This window comes from Zootoca vivipara, chromosome 8 (assembly GCF_965207765.1).
Source record: "Zootoca vivipara chromosome 8, rZooViv2.hap1.1, whole genome shotgun sequence".
Taxonomy (NCBI): domain Eukaryota; kingdom Metazoa; phylum Chordata; class Lepidosauria; order Squamata; family Lacertidae; genus Zootoca; species Zootoca vivipara.
Genome location: NC_142591.1, coordinates 62,221,185 through 62,240,677, shown reverse-complemented (window position 1 = coordinate 62,240,677; position 19,493 = coordinate 62,221,185).

Below are 19,493 nucleotides of genomic sequence, written 5' to 3'. Positions count from 1 at the left end.
TGACATATGCAAAAGACAGACTCCTTCCACTAAATGTAAGATATATAGGTCCAGGGAAGATCCATAGTTCAGTGGCAAAGCATTTGCTTTGCATGCAGAAGTTCTCATGTTCAATCCCTGGCTTCTAGGTAGGGCTGGAAGAGACTCCCTTCCTGAAACCCCCAGAGAACCTCTGCCAGTCAATGTAGACCGAGTTAGAGGAGTGGGCTTAGCACATGGCAGTTTCCACTACCGGTATTTCAATATTTTTCGTGTCTGACTTGCGTCACCATCTTCATTAGCAAACTTTTTTTCCTTTGGTCATATAGGGCTTCTATAAAATAAATCCACAGGCGTGTGCACATTTTCAGTCAAAATAATCAGACGGTAAAAGCAACAATGATGTAATTCCCATTTTTTTGTAATGGGATGCTTTAAAAGCTCTCGTTGCTCACTTGTTGACAGTCAAAACACGAACGAGTGCAATGGCGCCCTCTTGGGGAATGATGTTCTATGGCAGTTTAAGATACTAAAAATAGTTTCGGATGGTCAAAAGTTAGTGTTGACGCTTGGAATATTTGTCTCTTTGAGACAGAAAATCATTGTGTTGCTTTTTTTTTTTTTGGCTAGGGATAAACATGTGTGAAAAACTTTGTGCATCCGAATATTCCTTTGTGGGAATTCAGTCCATGCCAAAAGTAAAAAAGGCCCTGTTAGCCCATAAGGGGGTAGGGGAATCAAAATCTTTGTTAGGGCAAAGCCCTTATTAGGCCAACTAGAGTGTCGCAAAACAGTGTGCAAGCTTTTGAGTTCTCAAGAACTCTTCATCATCAGGGTAGATGGTAAACAGAGCAGGGATTTGGCACTGGGTGGACAAAAGAAGTTGGTAGGTGGTGAAGTTCACAAAGTCCATCTGATCACAAGGTGAAATGTAAGAGGAGGTAGCAGACATTCAAAAAAAGCTCTGTTTGGTGCTCTGCGGTTTTCAGATTGCACCTTCCACCTGCAAAACACCCGTGCCCCCATCTCACACTGTTCAGGATTTAGAAGTGTCCCCCGGCCCTCCATAGATGCAGGGGGGCTTCAGGGACAGGGAAGAAGTGGAACAAGCTTCCTTCTGTTTACAGTTCTCAGGGTCTAACTCAGACTGTTGGATTGGATGCCAAAATGGGAGACAAAGGAAAGATGTCAGGCCTTGCTGCCTCAGCACACGCGGGTGATGCTGTGGTCTCTAAACCACTGAGCCTCTTGGAATTGCTGATCAGAAGGTTGGCGGTTTGAATCCGTGTGACAGGGTGAGCTCCCATTGCTCTGTCCCAGCTCCTGCCAACCTAGCAGTTCAAAAGCATGCCAGTAAAGGTAGATAAATAGGTACCACTGCGGCGGGAAGGTAAACAGCATTTCCGTGCGCTCTGGTTTCCATCACGGTGTTCTGTTGCGCCAGAAGCGGTTTCGTCATGCTGGCCACATGACCCGGAAAGCTGTCTGTGGACAAACGCCAGCTCCTTTGGCCTGAAAGTGAGATGAGCGCCACAACCCCATAGTTGCCTTTGACCAGACTTAACCATCCAGGGGTCCTTTACCTTTACCATATGAGTCTATACAATGTCAATTGTTTTCATTTGAAATAATCTTTCAGTACTAGGCCTGGCTTTGTAGTATAAAACCATTTGTACTATAGAATTCAGCCATATGAGAGTATGTAGGGAATTTTTTTATTTTATTTTATGAGAGAGAGAGAGGGAGAGAGGGAGTGAGAGAGTGAGAATCTAATTTGCTTCCTCTTTCTTCTACAGCTTGTCAGGTTATTAAGTTTTCATTTAGAAAAAGAAGAGTACTGTACCAAGATATTCAGACTGTACAAATTATTTGCAGCAAGAAGTGGGCAGCCAGCATGCAATGATTTTGTGCTTCCAGCCGGAAAAAAAATCACTAACATTGAACTTTACATGAAATTGGCTGTTTCATAACTAAAGTACTATCTAGAGCTAAGTGGCGTTCTTTGAAAGAGTCCCTTTTAGCTGAGCAGATTTAAACAATCTCCACCTCTAATGAGGCAACCACATCATTTTTTAATGGGTAGTGGTTCATGCTTTCCCTAAATGATTGAAAAATGCACTGCATAATGGTCACATCAAAAACACCATTATGGATCAGATCCTTTTTCTAGCCCTAGGCTGGGCAGAAATGTGCAGAACTTGTAGTGGAAGATGAGACTGAAAGAGCATCCTGTTCATAAACTAACTGCTTGTTCCTATATTCTTTCCACAGACAAAAACAGAAAGCAGAGGCTTTGCTAAGCTATCAAGGAGCACATTGGACTTAGCCTGCACTTAATCTTAACTGTCGGGTATTGGTTCACATATGCATGAACATCATGTGACCTCTCACAATAACAAAAACAAAAACAAAGAGACCGTATAGTCAATATGAATGAGGTAATATGACTGAAGTAGGCTGCTTTATTTTGTTAGAAACCAAGCTTATTCTCTAAGCAGGGAAGAGGGGAACAACAGGTAACAATTTAAAAGGGTTGTATATGAGGGGATGGGGAGAGAGCAGAGGAAGCCCTCTTTCCAAATGGCACCTGCTTGAGTGAAAGACTAGAGAGCAGGGCCAGCCCTACCATTAGACAGGGTGAAGAAGCTGCTGGGAACGGGAAATTCTGGGGGGCTGTGAGTGGTGGTGTGGTATTGCTGAACACAGCGGGCTGCCACACACCTGGGATTTCAAAGGAAGCACTTTGTCCTGGATTTTAGGCAAGTCAGTTGTTGAAAAAGCTCAACTTAAAAAAGGTCCACAATTTTGGGGTCCCCCCCCCACAAAAGCTCAACAGCTTTTGAGGTGTCCTGGGTTTTCCTTTTTGACTTTTTGAAATATGCCAACCCTAGTTTCCAGTCTGGTCTGTATGTGCAATGTGGTGTATGTGTGTGTGTGTTTACATGTGTGTGAACCACCTTGTCCTTTGCCTCAGGCAGCAAAATGGCTTGGGCAAGACCAGAGAAGAGGAGATGGAAGAAGGTGTTCAGCCCCACCATCCAGGGAAGATCACCACCACACAGGGAACTTTCAAGGAGGCTGTATGGCTACAATACTCAGGGCCGTCCTTCCTATTGGGCTGACTGGCGCGGTGCGCCAGGGCGCCCACCCAGCAGGGGGCGCATCAAGGAGACACACAGAGCCGCCCTCCGCCTCCGCCTCGCCCGCTCTGCTCCTTTCCCGGCAGCGGTGGCTGAAGTGAGGCGGCAGCAGCGGCAGTGGAGCTGCCTCCGTTGGGGGGGACCTGGACCTGGACCTGGGCTACCTTCCGCCCACACAGTGCTGCCCCACAATGCTCCACGGCACCTCATTTGCATGAGGTGTGTGCTTGAAGGAGTGTGGGCGGAAGGTAGCCCAGGTCCAGGTTTCCCTCGACAGAGGCAGCTTTGCTGCCGCTGCTGCCATCATGCTTCAGCCGAGTAGGCGGAGGCGGAGCACAGCGGGCAGCATCCCTGCCTGTCGCGCCATGCCCTCTGGCTGCCCGCTGTGCGTTCCCTGCCTGGCAGAGCGCGAGGGGCGGAGGGATCATTGCGCCACAGCGCCCGGTACACTTAAGATGGCCCTGACAATGCTGCAGCTTTCATTGGGAGTGAACCACAATAAAATCAGTGTGTCTTACTTCTTATTTGCCAGAACTATTGGGTGTTAGGCAGATGTGGATTTGTGCAAATAGAATGAATAGAATAGAATAGAACTAACAGCACAATCCTATGTATGTCTCCTCTAACGTCCTCTTGAGTTCAGTAGGACTTACTCCCACATAAGTATGTACAGTGGTACCTCGGTTTATGAACACAATTGGTTCCGGAAGTCTGTTCATAAACTGAAGCGTTCATAAACTGAAGCGAACTTTCCCATTGAAAGTAATGGAAAGTGAATTAATCCGTTCCAGACGGTCCGCGGAGTAAGCGTTCATAAACTGAAGCAAACTTTCCCATTGAAAGTAATGGAAAGTGGATTAATCCGTTCCAGACGGGTCCGCAGAGTACTTAAACTGAAGCGTTCATAAACTGAAGCATGGGTGTAATTGGTTCCGGAAGTCTGTTCATAAACTGAAGCGTTCATAAACTGAAGTGAACTTTCCCATTGAAAGTAATGGAAAATGAATTAATCCATTCCAGATGGGTCCGCGGCGTTCATAAACCGAAAATTCATAAACCGAGGTGTTCATAAACCGAGGTTCCACTGTATAGGAATACAGTCTAGGTGGTAGTGACACTTAGTGACTAGTTGAGTGACAGCCAAGCACCCATTTTGCTACATTTCAAGGGATTTATAAATTTCCACTCTGCAGAGAGACCCATTTCCCTTTGTTTTCTATTCTGCTCTGGGTGTCTTACAGCAACGTCCTAACCATGCCTACTCAGAAATAAGTCATGTTGAATTCATTTGGGATTACTCTCAGTGTGGTTGGTCTCACAGCACTTATGTAGACCACATTTGCTAATTTTCTATCACACATTCAAAGCTTTTTTAATTTAGTCAAATCTACTAACACGTCTTCAGCATGCCCTCTGCTGGTTTTAAGAGAGAATAGTCTGAATTGTATGAAAAGGACAAATTTAGTTTGTGAATTTACTCAGTTCATAGTGCTGTAATTTTCATTAGAGAGTCTTCTAGCATCCTAATGACTTACAGATTTATATCACTATAAATATGGTGGGGTTTTTTTTTGCAGTAATAGCTTACCACTCTAGAATTTATCATCAATTCCATATAAATGAACAGCTTGCTGTTTTCTGAGTTATATCACTGAGAAAATTTTGCATTGACTCATCTGATAGTAGCATTATTAAATTGTATTATGTGGCCAATAATTGCTTCATCAAGAAATGCATCATTGTGTTAAGGATCTTACACATTTAAAAAGTGGAATATTTTGTTTCCCAATAAGTTATTTAAAACCTGTAATTGGATCAATTATAAACATTTGGTCCATGAGGTCACGAAGAGTCAGGCATGACTAAACGACTAAACAACAACAACATAAACATTTTACATTTCTGTTCCTTGAGTTATTAGAAAATAGGAAAGTTATCTGAATTAATTTATGTCACTACTTGTTTTTAAGTGAGGAAGAGTCAAATGTTCACCTCCCACTCCTGTAATCTAAAACTATAGGGCCCAAAGGGATCTTTAGCATCAAATATATCAGAACATGTAATACTGTATATCTTTGAGGGGTGGACAGGGCCGGCCCATTTATTAGGCAACTGCGTCAGATGGCCAGATTCACCCTGGCATCATTCTTCCCCCTTGTTCTGATGTAGATCTTCCCTCACCTCTTCTGACTTCCCTGGTAGGGAGGAAGCCACCATTTTGGAGTGTGTCTCAGGTGCCAAATTCTCTTGGGCTTGCCTTGGGTGTGGTGTATGGGTCCTTTCCTCATCCAGTCAGACTGAACATCAAAGCAGGCCAAGAGAGGGTAGATACAGGCCACATCACACCATCCTTTCTTTACTCTTTTTTGAAAACAAAACCCCATTGTTGGACTTTGGATGGTTCAACCAACAGGTGGAATGACATCAATGTACCTACAGCTAGGGATAGATGTGCATGTCCATTTCGGTTTGCTCAGTTTCTCATTTTTCCCAATCTTAAATTCATTTCTCCACTCCTGTTCAGCAATTTGTGATTTTTAAAAATCCTCATGAAAATTTGCCAATACAGTAGTACCTCCATTTACATAAACATTAGGATGCGAAAGGGGCAAACCCGAAAGTATTTGACCGGGTTTTGCTGCGTGGAAACCTCAGGATCCAACTGGACCTCCAGAACGGATCCTGTCTGCAACCGGAGGTACCACTGTAGTGTGAATCTCTCCTGATATTTTTGTTGGCAATTTTGCCTATGTGCATTTTTGCAAAGCAGTTTCCCTTAAGAGAATGTATTTTTGTATGTTATTGCCATTTTTATGCGCACTTTACCCTAGTATATGCATTTTTGTACACATTACTCGGCTGAAGAACTGCATTGCAAAATCTGGAGAAGTGTGAGTTTCAAAGGATGGGTGTGTTGTGGTTTGTGTTTGGTTTCAGAGAATGAAAATATGGTAGCTTTCCATTTAAATGCAAACTTAATTGACTTTATCCACCATCCCTACTTACAGCAATATCAGAAAGTTATCTGAATAATAACCTCATAGGAAGCTGCCTTATACTAAGTCAGCCTATTGACCCATCTAGTATTTTCTACCCTGATTTCAGGCTTTCAGGTAGGACTTTTCCCCAGCCTCTTTCTGGAGATTTCAGGGAAGATTTCAGGCTTGCAAAGCAGGTGCCCTAGCACTTGACAGTATCGTTGGTCCTCCTTAAAATCCCTCAAGGTCTTCTGCAAACATTTCACAAGCTTTCTCTCCCCATTTGAAGGTCTGTTTTACAGGTATGTAAATGAGAATCATTTACATCCCAAGGGAAAGGAAATGCAAGAAAGCAAAATGGTTGTCCAACGAGGCCTTACAAATAGCGGAGGAGAGGAGGCAAGCAAAATGCAAGGGAGATAGGGAAAGATACAGGAAACTGAATGCAGATTTCCAAAAAACAGCAAGGAGAGACAAGAGGGTCTTCTTAAATGAGCAATGCAAAGAAATAGAGGAAAACAATAGAATGGGGAAAACCAGAGATCTGTTCAAGAAAATTGGAGATATGAAAGGAACATTTCGTACAAAGATTACCATAATCAAGGACAAAAGTGGTAAGGACCTAACAGAAGCAGAAGACATCAAGAAGAGGTGGCAAGAATACACAGAGGAATTATACCAGAAAGATATGGAGGTCTCGTACACCCCAGGTAGTGTGGTTGCTGACCTTGAGCCAGACATCTTGGAGAGTGAAGTCAAATGGGCCTTAGAAAGCACTGCTAATAACAAGGCCAGTGGAAGTGATGATATTCCAGCTGAACTATTTAAAATTTTAAAAGATGATGCTGTTAAGGTGCTACACCCAATATGCCAGCAAGTTTGGAAAACTCAGCAATGGCCAGAGGATTGGAGAAGATCAGTCTACATCCCAATTCCAAAGAAGGGCAGTGCCAAAGAATGCTCCAACTACCGCACAATTGCGCTCATTTCACACGCTAGCAAGGTTATGCTTAAAATTCTACAAGGCAGGCTTAGGCAGTATGTGGACCGAGAACTCCCAGAAGTGCAAGCTGGATTTCGAAAGGGCAGAGGAACCAGAGACCAAATAGCAAACATGCGCTGGATTATGGAGAAAGCTAGAGAGTTCCAGAAAAACGTCTACTTCTGCTTCATTGACTATGCAAAAGCCTTTGACTGTGCCGACCACAGCAAACTATGGCAAGTTCTTAAAGAAATGGGAGTGCCTGATCACCTCATCTGTCTCCTGAGAAATCTCTATGTGGGACAAGAAGCTACAGTTAGAACTGGATATGGAACAACTGAGTGGTTCAAAATTGGGAAAGGAGTACGACAAGGTTGTATATTGTCTCCCTGCTTATTTAACTTATATGCAGAATTCATCATGCGAAAGGCTGGACTAGATGAATCCCAAGCCGGAATTAAGATTGCCGGAAGAAATATCAACAACCTCAGATATGCAGATGACACAACCTTGATGGCAGAAAGCGAGGAGGAATTAAAGAACCTTTTAATGAGGGTGAAAGAGGAGAGCGCAAAATATGGTCTGAAGCTCAACATCAAAAAAACCAAGATCATGGCCACTGGTCCCATCACCTCCTGGCAAATAGAAGGGGAAGAAATGGAGGCAGTGAGAGATTTTACTTTCTTGGGCTCCTTGATCACTGCAGATGGTGACAGCAGTCACGAAATTAAAAGACGCCTGCTTCTTGGGAGAAAAGCAATGACAAACCTAGACAGCATCTTAAAAAGCAGAGACATCACCTTGCCGACAAAGGTCCGTATAGTTAAAGCTATGGTTTTCCCAGTAGTGATGTATGGAAGTGAGAGCTGGACCATAAAGAAGGCTGATCGCCGAAGAATTGATGCTTTTGAATTATGGTGCTGGAGGAGACTCTTGAGAGTCCCATGGACTGCAAGAAGATCAAACCTATCCATTCTTAAGGAAATCAGCCCTGAGTGCTCCCTGGAAGGACAGATCATGAAGCTCAGGCTCCAATACTTTGGCCACCTCATGAGAAGAGAAGAATCCTTGGAAAAGACCCTGATGTTGGGAAAGATTGAGGGCACTACCGTGTTTCCCCTTTTTTAAGACACCGTCTTATAACTTTTTTTCCTCAAAAAAACACACGGTGGCTTATTTTCAGGGGGTGTCTTTTTTTTTAAGTGCTGGTACAACTGGGTCCCACTGGCTCAGGACACTCGGTGCTCTCTTCCGCGCACATTATAAACACCACACTCTAGCCTACTGTGCTATCCAGGTTTTACTGTCAACCAGGCTGGCAGCAGCTCTCCAGAATTTCAAACTTGGGGGTACCTGGGGGTTAAACCTGGGATCCTTCTGCTCCCCGGGCTCTCTCACGCCGGCCGAGGAATAAGGAGGGAGGCCGTGACCCGTCCCGCTCTGAGATGCTTGTGAGGGAAGCGCGAGGGGGACGAGGCTTGGGCCCATGCCCCTGGCGCGCGCGCGCGGCTGAATGACGAGCCGAAGCGGAACCTTTTCTCTGTGGGGGGGGGAGACGCGCGCGCGCAAACACACACACACACACACACACACACACACACACAGAGAGAGACACGCACAGGGAGAGAAAGAAAGAGACGCGCGCACACACACACACACACAGAGACGCACGGGGGAGAGAGAGAAAGAGACGCGCGCGCACACACACAGAGAGAGACGGACGCACGGGGAGAGAAAGAAAGAGACGCGCACAAACACACACAGAGAGAGACGCACGGGGGGGAGAGAGAGAGAGACGCGCGCGCGCGCACACACACACACACACACACACACACACACAGAGAGAGACGGACGCACAGGAAGAGAAAGAAAGAGACGCGCGCACACACAGAGAGAGACGCACGGGGGAGAGAGAGAAAGAGACGCGCGCACACACACACACAGAGAGAGACGGACGCACAGGGAGAGAAAGAAAGAGACGCGCGCGCACACACACACACACAGAGACGCACGGGGGAGAGAGAGAAAGAGACGCGCGCGCACACACACACACAGAGACGGATGCACGGGGAGAGAAAGAAAGAGACGCGCACAAACACACACACAGAGAGAGAGACGCACGGGGGAGAGAGAGACGCGCGCGCACACGCACACACAGAGAGAGACGGACGCACAGGGAGAGAAAGAAAGAGACGCGCGCACACACAGAGAGCGTGCGGCTGCAGCACACACAGAGAGCGTGCGGCTGCAGCGCTCACGAAGCAGCGCTGCACTTAGGGGAAGATGGCCAGGGAGGGGGGCTGCGGGGTCAAGGCAACGCGTGAAAGGGAGGGATGGCGAGGAAGAAGTGGGGAGTGAAGTGATCGGGGCTTTAACATGCCCGCACGCGCAAAAGGGAGGCTCGGAATGTGGAGATCGGTTCTGGCTGCTTCTCTTAAAGTGCCGCAAGTAAAGAGCCTCTCTCTCTTTTCTCCTGCCGCTCGTGCCCTTGGTGCTTTGTGCGGTGCTGCTTCACGCTTTGTCAGCGCTGCAGCCGCCACCGCTTCTGGGCACCCACCCGACCCCGCAGGCTTCCTCCTCCTGCCGCGGCCGGCATTGCAGGAGCTGGGTCCTGCTGGCTGGTGCTCCGTGCGGCACTGCTGCACGCTTTATTGGCACTAAAGCAGCCACCGCCGCTTCCGGGCACTGACCCGACCCGGCAGGCTTCCTCCTCCTGTCGCGGCCGGCATGCTGGGTCCTGCTAGCTGGTGCGGAAGTATGGCTTATTTTCGGGGTATGTCTTATAGCTCTCAAATGGTTAAAAACCCTGCCATGGCTTACTTTCTGACTACGTATTAAAAAAGGGGAAACACGGTAGGAGAAGGGGACGACAGAGGACAAGATGGTTGGACAGTGTTCTCGAAGCTACGAACATGAGTTTGACCAAATTGCGGGAGGCAGTGCAAGACAGGAGTGCCTGGCGTGCTATGGTCCATGGGGTCACGAAGAGTCGGACACGACTAAACGACTAAACAACAACAACAACAAATGAGAATCATATTTCTTTCATACTGCTTGTAACAGCCTCTTTCTAACCTGATTCCTATCTGAAGAAATACTGCATCCACCCATTTCATTTGTAGAGCCAAGTATTAATCTGTTGTGTAATTTCACTAATACTTGCTCATCCTCTCCTCTAATTCCACACCACTCTAAAGACAACCAATTAATTTCTTCATTTCCCTGCTTTGTTGATACTTGGAAGAGCTTTTTCCTGTTAATTGCACTGCAATGTGGCATTTGTTTTTTCCAAGCCACAGTTCCTTTCCCCAACCTCCTTGTTTTGAGTTAAGCTTCTTTTCCTAATCCACCCGTTTCTCGGAGTTAAATGCTTGGAAAATGTGCCTTTTCTACTCCTCACAGGTAATCAAGAGTGTAGAAGAGACTCCGTTCAGCCCTAGCAATTTACAAAGACATGAAACACCGAGCAGCTGGATTAAATAACATTAATGGTAGCTGTTATGTTTGCAGTCTTGTGCACAGTTCAGCTGCTTAAATCCCACAGAAATCAATGTGGAGTATTTCGTCACTGCAACCCTTTTCTTCTCCAGTTTCACTATTCATTTGGAAAATCTGGTGTTTTTAGATACAATTGCTAGCAAATAGAGTTGGCGCTTCTTTTCCAGGCCTCTGAACAAATAATTTTTTTTAAATGCAGTAAAATTAAAAGGAGAGATTCGTTCTTTTAAAAAAAGATGCAACTGCTACATCAGTTCAGAAAAACACACAAATGTGCTATACAGCTAAAAATATCTTTAGCAACTCTTTAATACACAGCTGTAGTGACTGTGCAGTGGAAGGGATGTGTCACAGGTTATCAAGCTCTAACGTGGAATTTATTCATGAGTGGAAAGTAACAAGGAGGGGAAGGAGGAATTTATCAAGCTCTAACGTGGTTTTTTAATATTGAGCTTTAATTGTTGCAACCCACCCTGGGACCTTGGGACCCAGGTGGCGCTGTGGTTAAACCACTGAGCCTAGGGCTTGCTGATCAGAAGGTCGGCGGTTCGAATCCCTGTGACGGGGTGAGCTCCCGTTGCTCGGTCCCAGCTCCTGCCAACCTAGCAGTTCGAAAGCACGTCAAAATGCAAGTAGATAAATAGGAACCGCTACAGCGGGAAGGTAAACGGCATTTCCATGTGCTGCTCTGGTTTGCCAGAAGTGGCTTTGTCATGCTGGCCACATGACCTAGAAGCTGTACGCCGGCTCCCTCGGCCAATAATGCGAGATGAGCGCGCAACCCCAGAGTCGGTCACGACTGAACCTAATGGTCAGGGGTCCCTTTACCTTTTTTACCCTGGGACCTTGGGGTGAAGGATGGGTATTACTTTGTCATAATGATGATGGTCATAATAATATCCTTCTGAATAAGGTATTGCACTGTTTCCTCAGGGTGCATTGCAATTGCTGCCCTTGCATTCCCAGAAGGGCTTTTGATCCCGCTAATGAAAAACGCCGGGAGACAGTTTTTGCTCATTCCGCCTCCTCCTCCGAAAATCAACTGAAGAGAGTTGGGGGACCCTCCAGAACAGGCAGGCAGGTGACATGGAGAGGGAGGAGGAATCTGCAAACATCGCCTTTCCTCCTCTTCCATGAGTAGAAGCGTCCACTGGATCAAAAGCCCTTCCTCCGACTTAAGATTGCCACTAGGATTCTGCTCCTAGATGGCAACGTGTTGACAGTACAGTGGTACCTCAGGTTACAGACGCTTCAGGTTACAGACTCCGCTAATCCAGAAATAGTACCTCGGGTTAAGAACTTTGATTCAGGATGAGAACAGAAATTGTGTGGCGGCAGCAGGAGGCCCCATTAGCTGAAGTGGTACCTTAGGTTAAGAACAGTTTCAGGTTAAGAATGGACCTCCAGAACGAATTAAGTTCTTAACCCGAGGTACCACTGTACACAATTGCCCTGAACCTGAGAGGGAGATCTGCATACAGTTTCCCACATGTGCAAATGCAATGCTTATATAGATGTTAATGCGCACATTTATATGGCAGAGCTATATAAATTTATCGGCCTAGGTCAGCTTTTCCCAACCTGATGCCCTTTAGAAATAATTTAACCTGTTTCTCTGTGAGGACTCCTCAGATTTTATCATTCTTTCCGCCTGCCAATTTCCCCACTTCTCATCCTTCCCTATTGAGAACAATAAGAATGATAATAAGAATGATATTCATTCATTCATTCATTCCCTGCCCAACTGGCTGGGTTTCCCCAGTCACTCTGGGCAGCTCCCAACAGAATATTAAAAAAACACGATAAAACATCAGACATTCAAAACTTCCCTAAACAGGGCTGCCTTCAGATGTCATCTAAAAGTCAGAAAGTTGTTTATTTCCTTGATCCCTGATGGGAGGGCGTTCCACAAGGCGGGCGCCACTACTGAGAAGGCCCTCTGCCTGGTTTCCTGTAACCCCACTTCTCTCAGTGAGGGAACCACCAGATGGCCCTCGGAGCTGGACCTCAGTGTCCAGGTTGAATGATACTGGGAGCCAATGTAGGTCTTTCAGGACCAGTGTTATATGGTCTCAGTGGCCACTCCCAGTCACCAGTCTAGCTGCCACATTCTGAATTAGTTGTAGTTTCTGGGTCACCTTCAAAGGTAGCCCCACGTAGAGCATGTTGCAGTAGTCCAAGCAAGAGATAACTAGAGCATGCACCATTCTGGTGAGACCGTCCACAGGCAGGTAAGCTCTCAGCCTGCGTACCTGATTGAGCTGGTAAACAGCTGCCCAGGACACTGAATTGACCTGTGCCTCCATGGATAGCTGTGAGTCCAAAATGACTCCCAGGCTGCGCACCTGGTCCTTCACAAGGCAGCTGCTTTGGTTTGTGATAGGCAAGGCCGTCTTAAGCATATCTGGCGCCCTGGCGCCGTGGTGCAAAGATCCCTCCGGCGCTCCCCCACCCTGTTTTCCAGTGCCCACAGCGCGGCGCCGCCTTGGCAGCCCGGCGCCCTGCGCCACCCAGCCTTGCCGTAGGGCCAGCCCTGGTGATATGCTATTGTATGAAGAAGGGAATGATCTCTGAAAATAACCCCCTTTCCAGAAGGCTCTGCAGGGTCTGAACATGTTTTATGAACGCACCTCGTCCCAGTAACATTGGTAATCCTGCTTGTAGGTTTTTCATATGCAAGAGGTTGGCGTGAGAACAGGATGTTGGACCAGATGGGCTTTTGCTTTTATGCTCTGCTCATTTCTTAGTATATATTCTAGTCATTCCAGCTCCGTCCGCTCCCCCCCCCAAAGGACACTTGTAACCTTAGATTAGCCATTAATATTTGTCTAGTAAGTCTCCTTCAGGGGACTAGGAGGGAAAATCACTCTAGCAAGAAATGAGTTTCATCACGCGACAGGGCATTATCCTACCATCTGAGCCTCAGTACCTGGGTAAAAAAAATGTCAAGAAGGACTTGACATAACAGATTTATTTTATTTTTTTAAAAGAAAAATGTGAAGCTCAGTCTGGATAAAGTCCAAATGCAATCTAATGTCAGCTGAAAGCAAAAACACTGGATTTTCCACGAAGGGATTTAAGGAGCTTCACTGTCTCTAGAATGGAATGGCATCTGTCCTAGTCCTAGAAAAACATTGTTCCTCCCTGTTCCTCAGCTGACAGTAAAGTGATAGCAGCAACAGCTGTTAAGGAAAAGGACAGAGAAGTTAATTCAAAGAGATCGGTTTGGCCAAAGACCAGAATGGGCAGAAGTATGCAAAGCATTGACTGCAGAGAGGTGAAGGCTAGGCATTCACTTCTCTGAACATGTACACAATTCCAGGAAGAATGGGGGGGGGGAAAGATTCAAGAGGCAAACATACTTTCAGATCAGAAATGAAACTTTATGTAACTCATTCTAACAGGAATGCAGAATTCCTTGGGGATAAGGAAACTGAAAGATGGGCTTTTAGATCAACTTTTTTTTAACTTCTGCTTTCAATTGACAGTATTTTATGTAAACTGCTTAGACAATTTTTATGATTAAACAGTATACAAAATCTGTTCAATAAATATATATTAGGATATCAAAATTAACAATGCTTATTTTAACAGGGAGGTCTTTCAAAATAATTATTGTGAAGACTGCATGGGAAAACCTGGTGTGTGTGTGTATGTGTAATTTACAAGTCTTTCTTTTAGTATGTGTGAATCCCTCAATGCTTTCCTGAGATTCAGCTGAGGATGATTGCTATGCTATAGGATGCCTGATTTGCGCCACTCAGCTGTCCGGTGAGGTGGGTTTGTGACTTGCACAAGGCCACCCAGTGAATTTCACAATGTTGGATGCTGCTGCCAGGCCTGCATCCTAGTTTGCCCTTGCATGTGAACCAGTAAGCTGTGGTTGCATAATTCCTCCAGATCGCTGAATCAGATGCAACGGCAAACTATGGTTTCCATGAAATCGGAAGTAAGTGATTAAAAATTTGCATGCAGAGGTAGGTGGAAGAAGCTCATGAGCACAAGGCTCAGAGATGTATCACGAAACTATGAAATTAGATTACATGTTAATGAACCCAGAGCTGCATGTGGGAAGGGGAAAACGGATAAATAAAATATAAAGCCAAGGGTGAATGGTGATGTTAATGTATATTGAAAAGAAAGCTTTTCAGGAAAGCTTTTTTGGACACACTTTCGAATGGCAATCAGACATCCAGCTTGATATATTTGAGAAGCTTTTGTGTGCCCTGAGTCTATGGGAAGAGAAATTCAATTTCATAAAATGAATTTATGGCTCCCACTTTTGACATTGGCTTGTGTGGCCTCAACCTAGTCACTGTTTCTCTTGTCCATACCTATAAAAAGGTGACTTGTACACCTGCCGTTGGTGTATCATGTGAAAACACAGATAATGAAGACAGTCTGGTCTTTCATTACCTGCAATTTCACATACCCTTTGAACCTAACACCCACCTACTTTAATTGTTACTTTTGTATACATTCAGTTTCACAACCTTATAATTAAGGTGAATATGATTGTAGTTGCCGGATTCTCCTTTATTCCTTTCTCAACTGACTCATCTTTGATTACACCAATATGCTCCATGTTAATAATGTTCGGATATCATAAAACCATGCTGAGGCTAAAGATTTATTACTACTATTTGTTTTTTGCAATTTCCTGTGTTTGTTCCATGAGAAGTTTTCACGTGAAGTTATCTACTTTCTCCATTTGAGCAAATATATTGTTACATGTGAGGGAGGGTACGCTGCGTGCCTGAGTCCCTTCTGATTCCTGGATCCAACAAGGAATAATTGCTGGAATAGCCAGATAAGTTTCTTGGTAATAGCCCCCAAAGTATGAACCCTTAAGGTAACAAAGGATATGGCACTGTGCCAGAGGACAAATGTTCATTGATAATCCTAAAGTTTAGAAAGATCATGCCAAAAAAAAAAATATGCATGCATGGTCAAATCTAAACCCCAGCTATCTACCTTATGCATCATATATATATATATAATCACAATTATACAAAACTTTACAGCAACTGCTGCAAATGAGTAAATATGTAAGTAATTTGCTTTAACATATGAACAATGAAATAGTTTCTCTAAGTGCAAAGAGAAAATTAGAAAATTCTTGCTTCTCTTACAAATCTTCTAATCCACCAAGATTCTGGACATACTTCAGAGTTCTTCCTTTGTAAACAGCTTTTGTCCCTAAGCAACAGGGACTAACTGCAGCAAATGGCAGACTTGCAGCTTGAAGGACGTAGCCATTATAAAAAGTGACAAGAGCCCAGAAATACTATTCAACTCCCCAGCAAAACAAGATTTCACTTTCCCTCTTCTGTCTCTTCAGTGAGTCCACCCTACTGGGATAACCCAACTCATTCATGGGTGTTTCACTTTCTTCCATGTAAGTGCTATTAAAATTGTACCCTTATAAATCAACTTTGGATTTGATTCACTGCATCTGTGTGCAACATCATGCGGACTGTACCGTGAGCCATTTAGTATTGCTTAGAGACATACTCTTGGCAGGATCTGCTGTATGCACTTTTTATTAAGTTATCCACTTGAGTGGAAAAATAGAACATCCTGTAGCGTATAGCCCAGGCTATACTAAATTCTCCAGTAGTGAAAATACTGTAATAATAATATAGAGGGTGGGGGAGGGAGCAATTCAAGAGTTCTCTAGTTCAGTTCCTTACTCAAAGACATTCAGATCATTAGTGATTGTCCTCATCAACTTCCCTGTAAGCAGCAATTACCTGCCATATCCAGACAATTGACCAATACAGCCTATGGTAATATCCAAATCACAGCATACAGGAGAATCATAGCTTAGTCTTTGGATGGAAGCATGGTTTTTTAAAATGAACTACCAGACCTTCCTAATTCCAAGGTCAGCAATAAACTGGACAATAAGCAAATGAGGAGGGCAGAGCACTGCCTTATCTCAGGCCCCAAACAGACAACACAGGAGATTTATCAACAAGATCTCACATTTTAAAAACAACACAGCAGCTGCCCCATCTGATCGGCAGGACTGTTGGTGATGCAGTAACCACCTACCCATGTCATTCTCCAAACTGAACTCTCAATGCCCCACCTCAAGCTGCTATTTGTCTGAAATGCGAAACATAGAATCTTAGAGTTGGAAGGGACCTATAGGTCATCTAGTCCAACCCCCTGCAATGCAGGAATCTCAGCTAAATGACATGCAGGTGTCACACTTTCAGAGTGCTAGCTAGCTATGTGGGTGTAATGTAATGAAAGGAAGCCAGTAGCACCTTAAATATTAGGGATATGATCCTAACCCCACTTACATGGGAGTAAGCCTCATTATATTCAATATTTATATCTTTGTAGACATGGTTATGATTGCTCCAGGCCCACTCAGAGATCCATAGAGGTCCAGGCTACCCCTAGGCATAATAAACCCTGTTCTGGGCCAGTTATTGTTCAACATCTTTATAAATGACTTGGATGAAGGAATTGAGGGGGTGCTCATCAAATCTGCAGATGACACCAAACTGGGAGGGGTAGCTAATGCCGCAGAAGACAGAGTCAGAATTCAAAATGACCTTAACAGATTGGAGAACCGGGCACAAGCTAACAAAATGAATTTCAACAGGGACAAATGTAAGGTTCTGCACTTAGGCAGGAAGAACCAGATGCACAAATATAGGATGGGGGACACCTGGCTTACTAGCAGTACATGTGAAAAGGATCTAGGGGTCTTAATGTGAGTTAATAGTATGATGCAGCAGCAAAAAAATCTAATGCTATTCTAGGCTGCATCAACAGAAATATAGGGTCCAGATCAAGGAAAGTAATAGTACAGTCGTACCCAGTGCTTTTTTTGGGGGGGGGGGAGGTACGCAGGGGTACGCATACCCTTAAACATTTTGTGAATCTTTGTACTTTGTCCATTTACTGTATTTATTTTTCCTGATTTGAACTATAAAATGGTTATTTTCTTAAGTCAAATTGAGAGTACCCCTAAACATTTTTTTAAAAGAAAAATAACACTGGTCATACCTCAGAAGTCGAATGGAATCCATTCCGGAAGTCCATTCGACTTCCAAAACGTTTCGAAACTGAGGCCTCGGATGTTTGGGTACCAAATAATTCTGGGTTTGTGGCGTTCGGGAGCCAAAACGTTCGACTCGCAAGGCGTTCAACTTCCAAGGTACAACTGTACCACACTATTCTTAGACCACACTTGGAATACTGTGCCCAATTCTGGGCACCAGAGTTTAAGAAGGATGTTGAAAACCTGGAATGTGTGCAGAGGAGGGTGACCAAGATGATCAAGGGTTTGGAAACTAAGTCTTACAAGGAGTGCTTGAAGGAGCTGGGAAAGAGGAGGCTGAGAAGAGATACCATAGCCATCTTCAAATGTCTTAAGGGCTGTCACATGGAGGAGGGAGCATGCTTGTTTTTGTGTGATGTAAAGGTGCAGTCGAGTGCAACATTCCGACAGAGGACTAACGGCCTCCATGTTCTAACCAGTTGCTGTGACAACTAGTTTGTCGTCGGTTGCTGGTAGTTTTGAAAGATAACTGCTCAGTTGCAGTCACCTCAGGACCAACTTCCCTCTGGTATAATTTATTTGTTTGTTATGTAACCTAAGCCTGACTTCTGGGACAGTTCTGTAAACCTGAATGAATCTGAGAGCAAAATAGTTTTATATTAACATGAATCAGATTTGTGTGTGTATTCTTTAAGAGGAATTCAAAGGGATTTTTAACCAGGAAGGCATCTTTATTAGTAGAACAAGTTAGCAACAAACTGATCGCTGCATAAACTTATAAAGGGGATTGTTTAACTCTGCTAAAATAAACCTTCCCACAGTTTTCTCCTGCTCTAAAGGGTCGGACTTGAACCAATGGCTTCAAGTTGCAAGAAAGATTCCGACTAAACATTCAGAAAAACTTTCTGACAGTAAGAACTGTTCAGCAGTGGAACAAGAGGTGGTGGACTCTCCTTCCTTGGAGGTTTTTAAGCAGAGGTTTGATGGCCATCTGTCATGGATGCTTTAGCTGAGATTCCTGCATTGCAGGGGGTTGGACTAGATGACCCTTGTGATCCCTTCCAACTCTAAGATTCTATGATTTTATGAAACATAAAAAATGCAAAAACAAAATGAGGCACCACAAAAGAGTAAGTGGTTTGTCTATATATATAAGCTGATCTTGAGAGGACATGTTCTCCTGGTATAATATGGTGCCAAGAGAACAGATGCCTATTTATTAAAATGAACATTTTAAACTTTAATATGACAACAGCTGTAACAGTTAACAAAGTAATTATCTTTGCTTAAATGGACAGCTCCAAGCTGAGAAACAAGTTGTGAAACTTACCAGATGTCAAAACATTAACAAATGTCTAAATTGGAGGCCACCTTTGAGCTTGAGGCCCTGAGTCAAAAGGCCCTCTGCCCCCTTCCCATTGGCCCAGGATTGTGCTGTGACAGTTTTTTTAAAAAACTTTTGTGGGCAAAAGTCCACTTCATCAGATACAGCATACATGTGTGTGGAGAAAACAAAAAGAGAAGTAAACAGTGGAAACAAATGTCACAACATGCAAAAATTACAGTTCAACTGAAATTTGAGCAGCTTCTGCAGGAGAGTTAAACACTCCATGCTTGGCATCACTGCCTCCCGTGGCTGAATGGGGGAGTTTGGTGCCCACCATTCAAAACCTGGGGCTCAGTTTCTTCCTTGCAACCCAACCCTCTGAAATCTATAGGCTTCAGCAGGCCTAACTCTGCAAAGTACCTCAGTGGGCCACCGTGTGAGAGGTGCTAGGCCCTAGGGGGTCACTGTGTGACGTGTGCCAGGGGTCTGGGATTGACTCTGCCATGTGTGCACAGTCCATGTACACAATATGTAAAAACCCGCATAAGCAACCTGCATGTAATAATGT